General features: G+C 43.1%; 2 long non-coding RNA genes across 10 annotated transcripts in view; one reads left to right on the forward strand and one right to left on the reverse strand.

Moving 5' to 3' along the window:
- Positions 1-18,460, forward strand: part of LOC140700259 (uncharacterized) — a 432,091-nt gene that overhangs the window by 117,293 nt on the left and 296,338 nt on the right. The window lies entirely within an intron of this gene.
- LOC140700496 (uncharacterized) lies at positions 6,108-13,937 on the reverse strand. Its single transcript, XR_012078899.1, has 4 exons — positions 13,614-13,937; positions 13,375-13,519; positions 10,965-11,117; positions 6,108-6,920 (listed from the first exon to the last, which is right to left on the reverse strand). It is a non-coding gene; the product is annotated as an uncharacterized lncRNA (long non-coding RNA).

The raw sequence follows: 18,460 nt of genomic DNA on the forward strand, positions 1-18,460 counted from the left end.
AGTGCAGTTTTTCAGAATGTTCTGAGAAAGAGTGAATGCTTTTAATGGGGAGGTTAAAGTTGAAATGTATTTGGGGATTGAGGGAGGGGAGGGCTTGGAAAGATACCAATTGTATTATTAATAACATTGATCTGAGCTAGGCCAGTGGAAATAGAAGGAGGAATTACATCAATAAGACAAATGGTACCTCCTGTGCCCTTGAACTCAGTATTGATAGAAGAGTGGATGGGGAGATTTGGGCAATCAATGAAGCTATCTCTAAAATCTCAAGGCAATTGATTGAAAGAGAGTAAAGAAAACAAGTGAAAAAAAATTTCAGCCTTTCATCATTGCAAATGAGGCCACACTGTTGATCACCCGCTCTTAAAATCAGACTCAATACAAGCTGTAGAAGAGAAAAAAAAGATGTCATGTCATCTGAAAATAGGTTAGTCTGCTCCGTTGTATTTATAGGAGGAGAATGATCTAGTTCATGCCTTCTAAGTAGTTCAACTTCTGTTTATGAAATCAAACCAGCCCCCTTCAGGATGTTGGAATATCTACCTTGACTTAAAACCCCATCCTTATTGGTGTTCGTATGTTTAAAAAAAAAAAGGGAAATGGAAATATTCCATCAACGTGTTCTGATGCTAAAATGAAATACACGGCGGTGTGTTTTATTGGTACAGAAGTGCGACCTCACTTAATGGCAGCTCCTCCGCAAACTTCTTACTCACTTTTGAACTTCTTAACCAAGAGTCTGAATAGCCCAGAATTTGAGCCCCATATTAACCTCAACAGACTTTCTTGAACAGAACATACTGAATAAATCTAGTATTTTGGATAAGTTAGGAAAAGGTTGGACTTTTATGTGTGTTATTATTTGTGGTACCTCTTAGTTACTGGGAGTTCTCAGAAAATGGGTTGATCTGATTACCAGGTATTTTTTTTTTATTGAAGTATAGTTGATTTACAATATTGTGTTAATTTCTGGTGTACACCATAGTGATTCATTTATATATATATGTGTGTGTGTGTGTGTGTGTATTCCTTTTCATTATAAGCTATTACAAGATACTGAATACTGTTCCCTATGCTGTACACTAGGACCTTGTTGTTTATCTATTTTATATATAGTAGTTAGTATCTACAAATCCCAAACTCCTGATTTATTCTCCCCACCCCTGCTTTTCCCTTTGGTAACCATAAGTTTGTTTTCTATGTCTGTGAGTCTATTCTGTTTTGTAAATAAGTTCATTTCTATCATTTTTTAAAGTCCATATAAGTGATAAGATGATATTTGTCCTTGTCTGACTGACTTCACTTAGTATGCTCATCTCTGGGTCCACCCGTGTTGCTGCAAATGGCATTATTTCATTCTTTTTATGGCTGAGTAGTATAACGTTGTGTGTATAACTATGTATGTATGTACGTGTATATCACATCTTCTCAATCATCTATCAGTGGACGTTTAGGTTGCTTCTATGTCTTGGCTATTGGAATAGTGCTGCTGTGAGTATTGGGATGCATGTGTCATTTTGAATTATAATTTTGTCTGGATATATGTTCAGAAATGGGATTGGATTGCTGGATCATAGAGTAAGTCTACTTTTAGTTTTATAAGGAATCTCCATACTGTTTTCCATAGTGGCTGCATGAAATTACACTTGTGTGGGATTTCTTTTTTGAAGGAGGCATCAGAAGGACTTGCTAATGGGATGGACTGGAGTGTGGAGATAGAGAGAAATTAAGGATGACCCCTAAGTTTCTGTTTTGAGCAACTTGGTGGATGGTGGTGACATTTAATGAAATGGAGAAGACATGGGGAAGAGTGGGCTTGGGGTAGAATTCTATTTTGAAAATTTAAACTTGAGATGAATAATAGATAAGTAAGTAGAGGTATGTGCAGGAGGGAGTTTGACACACCAGTCTGGAGTTCCAAAGAGAGGTCATAGCTACAGGAATGTACTGAGAGTGTTCAGGATAGAGATGATGTTTAGAACTATGGGACCAGATGAAATCATCTCAGGAGGAATTGTAGAAAGGAAAAACAGGACCAACAACAAAGCCCAGAGGTCCTCCATGAAGTTCAAGGTGGGCTGACTTGACCTGCAGCTCCAGGTGTCATCATGAAACTCCGAATATCTATCAGAGCTAATCTCATGACTTTTGAGGTTATTAGGAGGGAGATTTTCTCTTGTGGGCTGGACTTGAGCCCAAGAAGATTAAGCCTGAGATTTCGGGAGGAGGCCAGTGCAAAGGAAAGCAGAGCCGATAGATGGGGAGAAATCATCCCGATTACATCTCCTAAGGACCGGCGTCCAGCCACACTTGAAGTTCAGTTCACTCCTGTGCTTTTTCTGTTACATGTGTCAGTGAGACCCCCTTTCATTCAAGCCAGTTTGAATTGGATTCTATGTCCCTACAGCGCTCCCCCAGCATCTCCCCTTGCACCCTGTGATTGACGTGCCCTGGTTCACAGAGTTAGCAGAGGCACGGCTGGGCTCAGCCCCAAGCCTCCCTGGTGGCCCAGGGTTCTTTTCCGCTACGTCTTCCTGCCTGTTGCTCTTTCCTGGGCTGCACCACATGCTGCTATGTTTATCTCCCACCGTTTCTGTATGAGTCTAACTTAGGTGATGATGAGTCTGGAGTGGCATGTGTTGTGTGTGTGCACGAGTGTGTGTGTGACGAGGCACTTGTTCCAGGATCACGTGAGCTGAGCACCACCGTCTCCATTCTGAGAGAGGAAGCTGGGAATAGAAAGGCTTCCAGGATGGTTACCACCAGCTGGAATGCCACTGGATGGCTCCTGCTATGAGTATTTATGCCAAAGGTTAGGACCTCTGCTCTCATCAGAAGCATATTTAGGGCAAGAGGACAGCCATCTGAGGCCCAAACTCTTAGTCTCTCGGGCTGAAAATGGCACTGGCTGCACCGATTTCTGTGAGGACAGCCAGTGAGTTGCCATGTCAACTGTCGTCCTATCCCTGGGCCTCACATTTTATGCTTTGGCAGGGAAGTCCTCCAAGGCCCAGATAGCTATGCACGCACTTACCATTTATGGAGTTTTTTCTGTGTTCCACACAGCCCTGGAGAAGTGAGCAGGGCTGGGAGCCTATGCTGCAGGAACTCAGAGTCTGACATGGGAGAAAAACATACCAGCGTAATGGGCGTGTGATAAATAAACTCTGTGACAGTTAGGTGCGAGGTGCTAGGGGAGCAGAGGGGAAGGTTCTGACTGCGTGAATCAGGGGCACCTTCCAGGAGGTGGTGATACCCTGAGCTGGGCTTACAAACTCAGGGTCTAGGTGGGTAAAATAAACATTTAAAGTGATCAGGTGTAGGACAATAGGGAGAGGAGGAGCTTCATGCAGCTGGAGAATTCCTGTCCTCTCCAAAGGCGTTGCGATTTAACCTTTTAAAGAACCTTGTGCTGATGGATTAAACCATCCGCAGGAGGCTGGGGGCTGCCAGTTTTCAGCCTCTGCTTTTGAACCGATGAGTAAGAATGCTCCAAGCAGACAAGGCGAAGAAGCGGCCTAGGGAGCAGTTTAAAAAACCTGAGGATAGTACTTCTCAACGTGGAGTATATAAAAGCTCCCGGGATGAGGCAGAGGCTGACACAAGGTACAGTTCCTTGTTCTGCTTGTCTGCATCTTGACCTCTGCTACATACCTACTTTCACGCATTCTGGACCACGATGTAACTGCTTTGACTTTACGGAATGATTTGGTCCTTCACACTTTAGTTCAACTTTTTGGACCCACGTTATAGCCTCACTCTCCCTCTTTGTAGTGTTCTGACCTCAGCTTGCTCCCTTTTGACAGTGTCTCCTCTGAATTTTGAATCTGGTTGAATGCATCCATTATATTTCATAATATCACAGCAATCAGGAGTGGGTGGGTTGTGAATCAAACACCTGGATTGAAATCCTCACTCATCACTTATGGGCTGTGAAATTTGGGAGAAATTCCTGACCATATATATTTAATTTCTCTGAGGTTCAGTTTCTTTTTCTGTTCAATGGGCATAATGAACCACACTTCATTTTATTTATATGAAGCACTGGGCACAATGCCTGGCGCATAGAATTGCTCTGAGGAAATGAATGAGCCCTAAAATATAATCAGCATTCCCACTCAGGAACCTGTGCCAGGCTCCATCACCAGATTCCAGATTTGTGCTGAATTTTGCCAGTTCTCTAAAGATTTCTTATTCCCTGCTGATTCATTGTCCTAGCTTCCCAGACAGCCTTAGCTTTCCAGGTCTTGTGTCCCTCCTCCTACACACCTTGCCCTGCTTTCAGTGGTCCTGATGCTGACATGATTAGAGCCAGCTGTGGATAAGATATTAACATCTGTCCATCAAGAACTTTGGAGTGTGTGCCCAGCACTACATGGAAAGGGCTCTAGGTCATTCTGTTCAGACGAAAAAAGACTCCAGCTTTCCAGCTTTCCCCTCTGTCAACTCTCTTGGTCTTGCCACCAGAGTTCTCTCCTATTTTCATTGACAGATATTGCTCCCTGTCAGCAACAAGGCATCTTGGGCTCTGTGTTTCAGTGGAATTGGTGAACTTCTGAAGTCACTCAGCCTGCAGCCTTTTACTTTACAACACCCCCTATGGTGTTCCATAATTGCCTGGAAATGCATGGTGTCTCCCATCTTGTGGCTTAATTAAAATTCAGTTCTGTTCAAGAGAGTCACAATTAAGTTGTGTTTTTGTCTTTCTTTCTCCTGCTATCATTTTGGGACCCCCTGATCGTGATGCCTCCTTGCTTAACCTGGAAATTGTCCAAAATATTTTCGTGGGTGGTGTGTCATTGTAGCAGCTTCTCGAAAAGAAAGACACTATGTTTTAAGGAGAACATCATAGATGCTATTTTCTGTTAGTTACTTTATTTGATCTCCATTTGGCAGGTTATATCATCCTCATTCATGCTGAGAAGAAACTGAGGCTCAGAAAAGTTAGGTAGCACTGCTTGTCAGGGCAGCAGCAAGAATTAAGAACAGAGTCAGCTGTCTTTATCTTGTCATGGGAAGGATGCTAAAGGAGTGAGAGGCAGGATGGTGAAATTGCCCTTGTAAAAGATGAGACCTCAGATATCTGAAGCAGTTATCAGTGCTTCAATAAATGCTGGCAATTATCAAATTATCAGGGAGAATTAACAATGGTGGCTGGAGGGAGAAATCCACAGCCTGCAACTTTCAACGTCTACAGTTGTTTGAGAACTAGCAAAAGAACTGGTGAGTCTTATTAATTTCACTACCCTCCACACCCAGGGTTAATCAGTGTGGTCCAAAAGTTCCGTGCCCCAAGCACTAGTAGACACTTAATCAATGCCTGTTCAATTAAAAAATACTTTGCACATTGACTTAAAAATCACTTTCTCTAAATGCTTTTGGGGAAAATGGCCATCTTGGAAGCACTGGCCTCATTCTCTCCTCAGTAGGACTCCATCGGAGAGCTGAATTCTGACTTTGAGTTAGCATTCAAAAGTTATAAAATTACTTCCTTGAACGAGTCTCTTCTTTCCCTGCAGTTCCAATGCTAAGTGAGGGTTGACCCTGCCTCCCCTTCCCCACCCACCTCCCGGCATCATTGTTTCTCCAGTTAAAGAGCATTGGAGGGACAACCCAACTGGAGGTTCTGCTGAATTACAGCTAACCACACCGCCGAGGAATCCCACTCTGCTTTGATCTCTTATCGCTCGGCGCACACAGCCCTTTCCTCTGAAAGGCCAGCTGCTCTCAGCATCGCTGTGTCTAATCAGACGTGTCACATCTCCTCTGAGGTAAATCGGGTTTATTGGAGAAGGGAAATTAAATTAAGTCTGTTTAGGAATTAATTGTGACTATCTAGGCTTAATCTATCATATTATCCCATTGTGGTATATCGAGATCAAAACCCGCTGCCCCAGTTTTCAAACAAAATACAAACTTAATACCTAGAAAGTGGGCATAGTGTTTTGGACAGCAAAAGCAGCAAATGGAAAATTAAAAATTTAGGGACTAAAAGGCATAAGATCCACATGATATCAGTTGATTCACTTTAGGAGAGAATGTAAAACATACTTGCCGAGACCACCCTCTGCTAGCTTGCCCACAAATGAAGGTATGTGTATAGCAGGTGCTCCATGAATGTTTATTCAAGTAAATGGGGAAGTGAGCGAATGGGTGAATTTCCATTGTCTTTATCACCGTGACCCAAAGGTCTTTATTGGGTCACCAGTGAATCAGGTTACATGGTGCGTGCTATCCGCTCAAGTGCAAAACGAATATTTAACAGGATACTGGAAACTGTGCCAAGTGCTAGTGACACAGAGACCCAGCTCCTGCCATCACCTGGCACATAGTCTAGGAGAGAACTCTGTGACACAGGCAGTCGTAATCAAGTAAACCTGCGTGATGTGAGGAGGCTGGTGGATGCATGAGATGGGTAATGAGAGTCACAGTAAGAACAGGCTCATAGCTTCATCACAAAGCCTCGTGGGACTTGGAAACCACAGACAGAAGTTAAGGGATGGAACATAAGGATGCTTAAGTCAGTTATCGATAGGGTTTCTGCTTGGGATAGTCCTAGTTTGCACTAGTCTTCCTGGTGTAATTATAGTAGTGCCCACTTGACCTCCAAAAGTACCCTAATGTGGATGAGAAATTGTACAGTCACTCTAGTTATTGAAAATTTCGGTGAGCTGCTGATGTGTTCGCGAGAGTGGCGGTTGGTAGCAACCAGCCAGAGGTTTCATCTGGTAGAGCGCAGAGAACGCGTGCACCAGGAAGACGTGACTGAGAGATCTTCGCTAGATAAGCTTTAGGCTTTGAGAAGAGTCAGTTCAGAAGTGAATCCCTCCTTCTTCATGTTGAGTATGTTGATCCTTTAAGAAACTTATATTTGATGATATTCTTTATACTGTATGGTGTGGCTCTTTGTTCTTCATTGCCTAATAGGGGAGGGAGAGAGAGAAAGGGGGGGGGAGAGAGAGAGAGAACACAGATTGCAGGTATCATTAGGTCAGTCAGTGGCCAGTGGAGATCAGCAGTCTGGCTCAGGTAAGTGTTCACTGGCCACCTACAGGTAAGGATGCCTACAAAATAAAGGTAATTAGAAAACTCCCTGTAATATATCACCCAGCTGGAAACTAATGAGTGATGGAGACCCAGTGCAGAGGAGAGGCTAATTAGACTGAGTGGGAATTCCTTCTGGAACAGGGAAATGTCAAGTATCAGGAAGAAATAATGTTTTCCAGCAGCATTTGAAACCAGATAAATCCGTTTATCTTCTTAGTGCAATCATAATTTTTTTAAACAAAATGTGAAGTCAATATTTCTTTTGTAAAAAGGAAAAAGATTCATCTCTCACACATACACACACACACACACACACACACACACACAAGTTAAGTAATATTCAAGGAGTGAAAAGAACCAAGAAATCTCGACAAAGATTTAAACTCCATAACATAAAATAAAATTTCAAAAAGAATGCAGGTACTAAGGGACTGTCATTTCTTGGTGGATTAACATTGACTTCTCCTGCCAGATTTTCTTCCCTTCTTTCCACTGAAATCATTATCTTTAATGAGTGCTGGAATTTTTAGTCTTCTCAAGTCATGATTGTGGGCTGGGGGTAGTAGAGGTGGTGAAGAATGTCTAATGTTTCCCTTTGATTTTACAACCCAGGTAATTTGCCTATCCATCCATCCATCCACCCACCAATCCATCCATCCACCCACCAATCCATCCATCCATCCACCAGTCCATCCATCCATCCATCCATCCATCCACTGAGGCACTACATAGTGTGGCAGGTCTAGCTTCAAGTTTGGGGAGTAATGTAACCTCAGACAAGTGACCTACCAACCAGAAGACTCAGTTTATTCATCTGAAAAATAGGTCTAACAATGGCATCTTCCTCTTTGAGTTGTTGTGAGAAGTAGGAAGCCCTCAAGAAATATAAGGTACTCTAATAATAAATAATTCACTTGTTTGTTTTAAAAAGTATTAGATGATTCTTGTCTGCACTGTGAAAGTTTTTTTCCAAAAGCAAATCAACCACAATTCTTGCTGTCAAGGAGCTCATATTTTAGCCAAGGAGACTGATATTGATCTTGATATATAAAATTAAAACTTACCCCGTGTTAAAGATGTAAAATTACATGTTAAGGAAACCACGAGAAGGAACAATAACTCCACATGATGGGGGAGGGGGTGGGTAGCTGAGTAATGTTTCGCTAAGAAGATGATCAAAATGGGAAGACTAGTTAGAAAAGGGGTAGGTAGACGGTTAGTATAACCCATTTGAAGTTGCAAGTTGACTTTGATTTAATCCTTTTTAAGATACACTGTAACTTCCCTTGGGTAAATTTGTTCAAGAACAGGAGTGAGTCTTGTAAAAGTTAGGTACCTTGTTTATATTCATTCATTCATTGTATTCAACAAAGATTTATAGGGTGTCTGGCACGTGTTCAGATGGCAAAAATGAGAGATGAGAAGGATGTGGTTCTTCTCAAGGAAATCCTGTCTGGAGGAGGAGATAGGATCAATCAAATATGATAAATGTCATGATGTGCAGAAGAGGGCACAATGAGGGGCGAAAGAGCTAGCCAGGTAGAGAGCTATGGACCAGCCATTCCAGATGAAGCAGCATGAGCCAAGGAGCAAAGGCAGAAAAGAGCACACGGTGGAGGGGAGACGCAACAGTGATGGTATCAGCAGCATATTAGATGGGAATCAGGAGGCTCTTAGGGCAGTTTCAGGACCTTATATTTTATCCAAAGATAAAAGGAATCATTGAGGGGTTTTTAAACGAGAGCAACATGGTCAAGTGCACATTTTGAAGAGATCAGTCTGGCTGCAGGGTTGAGGATAGACCAACGGGTCAAGATAAGAGATAAGGAGAAGAGATAAAAGGCCTTGGGAGGAGTGGAGGTGAAAGATGATGAGGGCATGAGTGGGAGAGTCGGAGAGAAATGAACATACTTTTGAAATATTTAGAATCTAAAAGTGGATTCCAGACTCCCAAACCCAAAGCATCGCATTACAGAGCTGCCTCTGCTGTAAGGGTCGCTAGGAAGGCTAGGCCCCCAGGGGCAGCCTTGTACTAGACCTCAAACTAGAGAAGTGTGTCCCCCAAGATCCCCATCCTCTGAACACCACGGGTCTGAACTCCTTGCCAGCCATCCCTACGCCTTCACAGATCTCAGTTCCTGGAGGACTGATTACCCGAACTGTAAAACAGAAATCACTAAACTTCAGCTTTCAGACGTGTCGGAGCACACGCTGCGGTTATTTCATTTTCACAGCCTAAGCGTCCATATTTCTTATTGAGTGAGCAGGGTGCATGGGGCTCAAACCTCGGTGCCTGTGTTCTTTTGGAAAGTACAAGTAGAGCAAAGGGTCTTAAATAATTTAGAACTGCCCTAAATTTTTCCAGCTGTCTCCCCTTTTCCATCTCTCCAAGGGATTCAAAAAAGCAGCCTCCAGCACACTAAAGTGTTCATATTTCTAGAAGCTCTGGGAGAAAAGAAGAAAAACCACAAATGTTCCCTCTTTAAATATTCTTTTTGTCATATTTTCCCTTTATCCCCAATGATGGCAGTTAATAGTCACAATTTTAGAGGAAGATTTTGCATTTAGTGGCAAGACCTTGCATTTTCGCCACGGTTGCATTGAATCATAGAACGTTAGAGCTGAAATTAGAATTTAGAAACAATCAACTTCAGAGCTGGAGAGCACCTGGCATGCATGCTGTAATTCTCATCACCCACATCCAGGGCAGACATTGCTAATCCATCACGGTGGTCTTTTCCTAGGAGCCCAGGTGTAGCCTCAAATCCTTGTCAATATGGTGTGTAAGTGACTGCCAACCGGTTGGAGTTGGCACACAAAATGAAACTCATTCATCACCCCTGTTCTAGTCCCAACAGCTGCACAGGAGGAACCTCGGCAGCAGAAATGCCCCAGCACCCCCCGTGGGCAGGTAGGCTTTTTGCTAAGACCTGCCTCCAGTGAAGTTAGCCCTTCTGTTCCTGACTCTGAATCTATCCCTCCTATGTTTCTGTCTCTGCGTCCCCCAGAATCTCTGCGTCCTTCTCTTTCTTTGAACCTCTGAGCATCTGTCTGCTTTCTGGTTGTCTCTGAGCTGCTGTCTATTTCTCTGGCCGCATTTGTGTCTCAGTGTTTCTCGGCTCTTCTGCGGAGTAGACTTCGGCCCTAGGAATGCTCTTGGCCTCTTTGTATGTGAATTAGGGATTGTAGCTCCAGCTCCGCACCAGGGGGTTTTCAGAGTGATGTTGCTAAGAATGATGGGAAAGAGGGAGCAGAAAACGTCAAACCGCCAGGGGAGATAAGGCAACAGTTTGAATTGTGATCATGGGGGAGAAAGATTTTTCTGGGACAACGGAAATGTTGAAGCACATTTGCGCATGAATAACCCCCATTTAATTAGCCTCCAGAGAAGGCTCACGGTGGAGGTGGAAAGAAGAATCAAAGGAGGCAAGGATGAAATGGGAGTTCGCTGCATTTCAAGGCAGGAGGAGTTACTTCAGCATGTTCGCCCTTTTTATTTTTATTTTATTTTATTTTATTTTATTTTATTTTATTTTATTTTTTTGATCACAGTAGGGGGATATCCTCTTATATCTACTCAGCCTCTAGGAAACTGTCTCCCTCAGAAGGAGGTGTCAGGAGTTTGGAGTTTGTGAAGTGCTCACAGCATTACCATGCTCGACAAGAAGGATCCCGGGGTCCTTTCACCTTCAAGATTGTATCTTTTCTCATGGGCTCAAGAGAGATTTCTTTAAAAAAAAAAAATGTAAGTTCCATCTCCTAACGATTACTTGGTTTCTAAGCCAAGGGCCCACCTCAGTATTTGACCCATGCCCTTCTCTTCAGACTGTGAGCTGACTTTTCTACTGTATGAGTTTACTCAAAGGTAGATGGAACTGTCTCGACCTCTGTCGCCTAAGCCACTGGAGGTATCTTACTGTTAAATCAAAGGACATCATCAAGTTGAGGCAGGTGGTGAAGAAGCCATCCAGCGTGGGCTTGCCGGTCCCCCACATCTCCAGGCTCTACCTGAGCACCTCCTTCCTTCTCCCTCTCCTGGCGTCCTCCTGGATCTCTGAGTGCAAGGTTTCCTTTTCAAGACAGGATATCAGAAGCGTGATTATAAAGGAGGAGGGGTTAGCTCGGTGGTAGAACACGTGATTAGCATGCACAAGGTCCTGGGTTCAATCCCCAGTACCGCTGTTAAAAAAAAACAAACAATAAATAAACCTAATCACCTCCCCTCAAAATAAAAAAAAAATTAAAGAAAAGAAGTGTAATTCTAGAGCACTAGTTCTCAAACTTGGCTGCATGTTGGAATCACGTGGGGAGTTTTCAAAAAACACTGATGTCTGGGTCCCACTCCCCGAGATGATTCTGATTTAGTTGGTATTGAATATGGCCTGGAGCATGGGGGTTTTTGAAAATCTCCCTGGTGATTCTTATATGCAATTTCAAGACCACTGGTCAATGGTTCCCAACCCTGATTAGACCCCTGCCAGTTTCTCCCCTTGGATTACTTTTATAATTTCTACCAAAATGGGAGCCCAAAGTGTCCCATGACCACTTGTATCATCTATCATTGTCAGCATGGCATGCAATTATCCCTGCAATTGCTGACCAGCAAGAAGCAGGTGGTGAAGTCAGTTACTGGCCAGACTTCATGCATTAGGAACATTTGTGTTCACTGCTACTCTTACCACATTGGGGGACATTCTGATGGTGGGAAACATGCCACTCTCAGGGAACTGAGGTTATATCAGAAGAATAGGAGACATACCTAGTGGAAAAAATACACCCTTATATTTGCCAGCATCTCTTTTGTGTGGAGAACTAGACAATTGCCCACGTATAAATGCTCACCTGCAGGAAAAAGAACAGAGCCTGGGTGCTCGCTGAGCCACTTCAAATGGCAAATGTCGAGTGGGTATTGTGTGTGCACACCTGTGCTTGGACTTGAAACACACCTTTACGACTGCTACAGAGTTATTTAACTTCTCTGATCCTGTATCTTCTCTGCTGTGAGATGGGTTTAATCAAAACCTACCTAATGAAATTATTCTGAGGACTAAAATAAATTATGAATTTAAAGTTTATTGCACATATTAGTTCTAAAGCTCTCACAAGTCTGCAGGGAAATATAAAACCTCAATTTAAAAATTAGTAAGAGCATGAATGGGCAATTTGTTGAAGAAAAATATATGTGGCCAGTAAACAAAGGAACATACAGCATCACTAGCAATCAAACATTTCAATTAAGATGAGAACACTATTCTTTTATCTTAATAACTTGCCTTTGATTTACATTGTGGTGGGATAGGTTCTCTTATATCACGCTAATGGGACTATAAGTGGATGTAGTCTTTCTAGAAAGTAATTATCAAAAACCTTCAAAAAGTTTTTTTTTGGAACCAGAAATTCTACTTCTCTAGTCTTTCTTAAGGAACTAAATAGGGTTGTTTATAGATGTTGATTTCAATGTTATTTGTAATTGTGAAAAATGGAAATAATCTAATTATCCAAAATATGTAAATAATTAAATTATGATGTATCTTCAAAATAAATTAATGTCTCTATAAAATTAAATTTATTAAGTTTATCTAGTGACATAGGAGCATTCTCTTGGTAAATGAAAAAGCAAGATAAACTTTATTTTCAATAATGTAATTTTGTTTTAAAAATATATGACATTTTATTTGTTGAAATGCTTTTGCTGTTATCAGACACTGACTCAAACTGGCTTCAATAATAAAGAAAATTTATAAGTTCCTATAATAGAAAATATATCAGGCTTCCAAAATGGTTGATTTAGCAATTCAATATTTTTATCAAGGATCCAGCTTATTTCTAAACTTCACCCCTGCTATCCGGCGTACTGTGTTCACCCTTAGACAGAAGGATGTTCAGGAAAAAAAAAAGAGATTACATGTCTTTCTCTTCTCTGACCTCTCTCTTCCCTTCCCTGTCTCCCTTTTCAACTCTTTGGTTAAGTGAGGAAAATTTTTTTTCAATTTATAGTCGACTTACAACGTTGTGCTAATTTCTGGTGTACAGCACAGTGATTCAGTTACACACACTATATATAAAGACATAGATACTCCTTTTCATATTCTTTTTCATTATAGGCTATTCCAAGATACTAAATATAGTTCCCTGTGCTAAGAACTAACATTGTTAAAATGGCCATACTGCTCTAAGCCATCCACAGATTTAATGCGATCCCTGTCAAATTACCCAGGACATTTTTCACAGAGCCGGAACAAATAATCCTAAAATTTACATGGAATCGCAGAAGACCCAGAACTGCCAAAGCGATACGGAGTGAGGAAATTTTTCTCACTAGCCCACCTGCAGAATTCCGCTCACATGTTGTGGTCCTGCATTTGGTTCTGCTCAGTCCTGCACCATCCCCTGGCCACAGAAATGAGACTACACTTAGACCAATTCGGATCTGTTCCTGAACTCAGTGGGGTGAGTTTCCTGAGGCTCACAGCTGATGGAAAAGGAAGAGGGAGAATCCGACAAATGAATGCTGGGTGGGCAACTACATCCACTCTGGATATGCATCTGTCCACCAAGATATATACCTTCCAGTTGATATGACCTCCAGGGGGAAGTTGGATGGAAAAATACATGGAGGAAGTTTTTAGGTCATAGACTTGGTGCCAAGATTTTGTCTGAAGTCTGATTTCCGTGTGGAAGATTTTCAGAGCTCTCGGGAAAAAGAAGCAAATGCAGAAAGAAACCAGTTAGGATGTGACCTTTGATGACAAGCCTTCTGAGATGGGGACAGAGGCTCCACTGCCTGGCTTGTTCTTCCTGTCTCTTTATGACAATCCTGTGGCTTGTCGTGAGACATGGCTTATTGTAGTGATGGGAGTTAGGTTGAAACTGCATGAGAGCCAGGAGGCATTAGAAAAGGAGCAGGGAGGGGTCTTTTGTGACTTATGTAAGCCTCAGTTAAAACTCACCTAGTGAACCAGGCTGGAGATATTCATGGTCTTGTTTCCATGATGTCATAAAAAGAATGATTCCAATAAAAACTCCTATGATTCTGTAAACCAGACTGCTCTCTCTCCAGGCTCCCAAAGGACCCCAGAAACAGAGGGTTGTCTGAAGTGCATAAAAACACTCTTGTATTCTATAAGCCTTTTAATCACATAACAATAATAGCTGGTGTCTTTGTTTCTGTGGGTTGCAATAGCAGGGTACCACAGATGTTGGCTTAAAAAGCAGATGTGTGTTGTCTCACACATCCCACATCAAGGTGTTGGCAGGGCCGTGCTCTCTCTTTCTGTAGGCTCCAAGGGAGGACCGTTCCTGCCCCTTCCTAGCTTCTGACCACCAAACACAATCTTTGGTGTTCCTTGGCTCGTGGGTACATCACACTAGTCTCTCCCTCTGCCTTTCCATTGTGTTCTCTCCCTGTGTCCATCCAGATGGATCCATAAAGAGGAAGAAGGAAGGGGCCAAGGGGGTGGGGACCAAAGAGTGCAGAGCAACCACTAGAAGTTAGATGCTGCTGCTCCTATTTTACAGATAAGAATACTGAGACTTTTTAGAGGTTAGGTGCTCTGCACGAGATCATGGACTACTAACCGGAGATCTGGTACTAGAACCAATGCCCCCCCCTTTCTCTGGCCCCATGTCCTTCTGATAAAGCAAGCAGGCAGCCTGCTTGCTGTGGAAAAGCTACAACGGCTAGGAGAGGGTGCTTCCGACTTTCCCCTGAAGTGTTCAGAGCCGTGCTAGCTCTCAGCACGTCTGAACTCCCGCTGTTTCTTCCTGGGAGGATCCCAGCTGCTGAGGGATGAAGCCAGTGCTGGAGCCAACAGTCCCTGAACCAGGAGGGGTCTGAGGTGCTAAAGAAAAGAGAAGTAGACCCTCTGGGTGGAGTCTCCAGGTCTGCTTCAAAGATAACGGTGCTTGTATGTTATCACATTTCTCTGTTTGATGCAGGAAGTTGTCGTCCTCAGTGGTTAGAGCTCAGAACTGGGAGTGGAAGTTTTGGTGAGAACAGCTCTGGGCCCAGTAGCCAGTGGTTTGAATACATCAACTGCCAGGAGAGGAAAATAAATGTGATCTTCTGACACTTTTCCAGGAAAGGAAAAGATGGTAACTAGTTGAGGCCTTGCTGGCCATATGGTCTTGATCACAGGCACTCAACTCTGCTGTTGTGGTACAGAAGCATCCTTAGACAGTATGCAAATAAATGGAGCCCAAAGGCCTCCTGGATGCCCCAGGCCTTGGGTGCTATGCTGAACCTTTGACCCTCAGAGCAGCGGGGACTTTCAGGCTGCCCGCCCCCGCATGGCCCTGCTTGACCCAGTGGTATAGTCCTGGAGGGAATCACAAAATATTCAAACTGGATATGATTTTCAGAGCATCTAGGCCAACTCCTCTTTGAACAAATGAAAATAAATGAGGCCCAGAGAGGGAAGGTGACTTATCCAGAGCTGAAAAACTTAGTGGCAGAGCTAAGACTAGAATGAGATTCTCCTAATTCCCAACCAGGGCTCTTTCCACCCCACCACCTGCCCTCTGTCCACCAGAGTGTTTTGTTTTCATTTAAAAACTACACAGGTGGTTTTGTGGTTAAGAGCACAGTTGTGGGGGACAGACCCCTGGGCTCATATCTTCGCTAAACCACTTACCAGCTCTCTGACCTTGAGAGAATAACTTGCTTGTCTGCACTTCAGTTTACTAATCTGTAAAATGGGCATAATTACAGGACCTACCCCCATAAAATGTTGTGAAGAACAAATACCATAAGTACCTTAGCCTAATCCTGGGCAGATAGCAGGTGATAGATGAATATTAGAAATCATTATGATTATTCATAAAGGAAATGACCTTGAATATCAATTATTCCTCGGTTTAGAAGCTCAGCAGAGATAAAGGGACTTACCAAGGTCATGCATCTTGAAAAGGGCATATGTTCCCATACACCATGCACGTCTCATCCAAGTCCAGGCCACTTTCAGTAATAATTGGCAGGGAATCTGCACTGGTGAGAGCTTACTGATGAATGTAACTGAGAGGATGGTTGCTGATTTCCGTCGTGCTGGGTCCAGCTGCTTACACAATGGCCTCAGTCTTTCTCTCTTTCTCTCTTCTCCCACTCCTTTCCCACCTCCTGGCTTTATTTCCTGTTGGGTTGGTTTCATCCTTAAATAAGCCTTCCTCACACAGCGAGTCTCACATCTCCAGACTTAAATTATGTTTTTATGTAATAATCCCTGTGGAAAAAAGAAGAGCTATGATTTCTCAATTGTCGCTGCAAAAGTTCTGGAATTCATGATGATTGGATCTACTGCAGTCAGATATTCAAGCCTGAACCCATCACTTTGGCCAGAGGCACTTCAGTGATTAGCCAGGGCTGACTCATGTGCCCATTTCTGGATCAGGGGAGGACTGAGTCACCCGTACTGAATTCACAGAGAGCCGACACCAGAGGAAGGGAAGATGGAGACATGCAGGCAAACGCAGCCAGGATCAGGAGCGCTGTCTTTCCACTCTTCTCCGATGGAAGGACACCAGCCGCACCCATTTGCTATCACTTCTCTTCCCCGCTGGCCTTCTCCATTCTGCCCATCTCTCTAATCTGCTTCCACCTCCTCCTCCATTACTATTTAATTATGTAACTTTAGATGACCCACTAGACCTTACTGGACCTCAGCTTTTTCAAAGAATACATAGTAAGCATCCTATAATGTTTAGATGCTGTTGTCACAAAGCTGTACAAAGGGTAAGATAGAAAGCTTGCCTTCTAGGAGCGCATGATCTGTGGAAGGTGGTGAGACTGAGCTGTTGGGTGCTAGTCTGTTACTTACGTAGATGCTGGGTTAGCTGGGATTTGGCTTGTCTGGGTTAGGCTGGGCTTGGTTTCAAGCTGCAGTTTGGGTACAAACCTGCTCCCTGCACTTGCCATTCTCCTTGGACCAGCATCTACCCTTAAGTGTTCTCCCAGCAAAAGGCAGAAATGCAAGAAGGCAGGCCTGGCTGTGCAAGTCCATTTCAAGCCTCTCTTTGTATCACATTCTCTAATAATCCCATTGGCCAGAGCCAGTCACATGTTAAAGCACAAAGCCAAGTACATCTAGCCATGCCAAGAATGCAGGTGTGTAATGTTATCACAGGGGAATACTAAGTTTGGGGCCAGTAATTCAACCTGCATCATATTTATTTAATACCAAGTAGAAAGTCAGGGATGTGATAGGAGAGATACAGATAGAAATGTCAAAAGAGCTCAGAATTAGAAAAACTTACCTCTAACTGCTTGAGAGTTCATGGAGAATATTGTGGAAAAGGGGTTGATTGAGATAAATTTTGTAAGATAAGTGAAGATTTGGATTCCCAGGCATTAGGAAAGAAAAGGAAAAGTCCAGGCAGACAGAGTAGTTCTCAACAAAGGCATGAAAGCAGGGGCATGTCCAGAAATAATGAGAACTTTAACTTGGCCAGATTTGTGGAGGGAAGTTATGGTTATCAGGGAAAGCTGGGGCCACTGAGGGCCCCAGTCAGCTTACAGACTGAACAGCCCTGAGGGTTAAAGAGACCAGAAGATTCCTTTCAGATATTCAGGAGCAAGTGGCCATCAATAACTTTTGCCAATGAGGGAAAACTTAATGACCCACACAAGCAAAATACAGCAACCAGCAAGATGGCAGCCGCTTAAGAACAGAGTGACGTTATGGGTGGCCCTCAGCCAGGCTGGCAACAGCATTCACCATCTGGACATGCAGCAGCGAGGGGTACAGGGTAACCAGGCTTCAGAGAAAATAGGGATTAAGAAAACGATTTTAAACAAACTTGTATCTTATAATATGAAAATGAATACATGTATGTATATGCAAGACTGGGACATTGTAACTGACTATACTTCAATTAAAAAAATAAACAAAATGACAACAACAAGCCAAATCTATTTTACTTGTTCAGGAGAGGCTGACACCCTTCTCAGGTTAGGAGACATAGTCAAAGAAGTTCCTGAACTTAACAGGACAAAAGGGATTCAGAGTTCGATCATGAGGCTAAGTTCCAGTTCCATCATTTATTGACTGGGTGGCTTTAGACACATTATGTCACCTTTTATGGGCCTCAGTGTCCTTGTCCATAAACTGGGAGTTAATAACACCTGGGACTGTCACGATAAGCAAATGTGATGGTATGTGGTATGGAGGAACAGAGACGTTTGTGGGACAGGACTGTGGAATAAGGAAGGGGATCTGAGGGAATCAGTGACGCTAGCAGCTGGAGCATCAGTGAAGCGAGCGCAAGAGGAAGGAGAAGAAAGTTGGACCAATGTTGGGCAGTTCTGCTCACCATCTGCTGCAATTTTCCTTTTATGTTCTCTTCTATACTGGACATTTTGGGGATGTGAAAATGATATTCTCAGTTGAAGGTACAGTTTTTGATGTAAAATGTTGCCAGT

The sequence above is a fragment of the Vicugna pacos genome, chromosome 12, assembly GCF_048564905.1.
Source record: "Vicugna pacos chromosome 12, VicPac4, whole genome shotgun sequence".
Taxonomy (NCBI): domain Eukaryota; kingdom Metazoa; phylum Chordata; class Mammalia; order Artiodactyla; family Camelidae; genus Vicugna; species Vicugna pacos.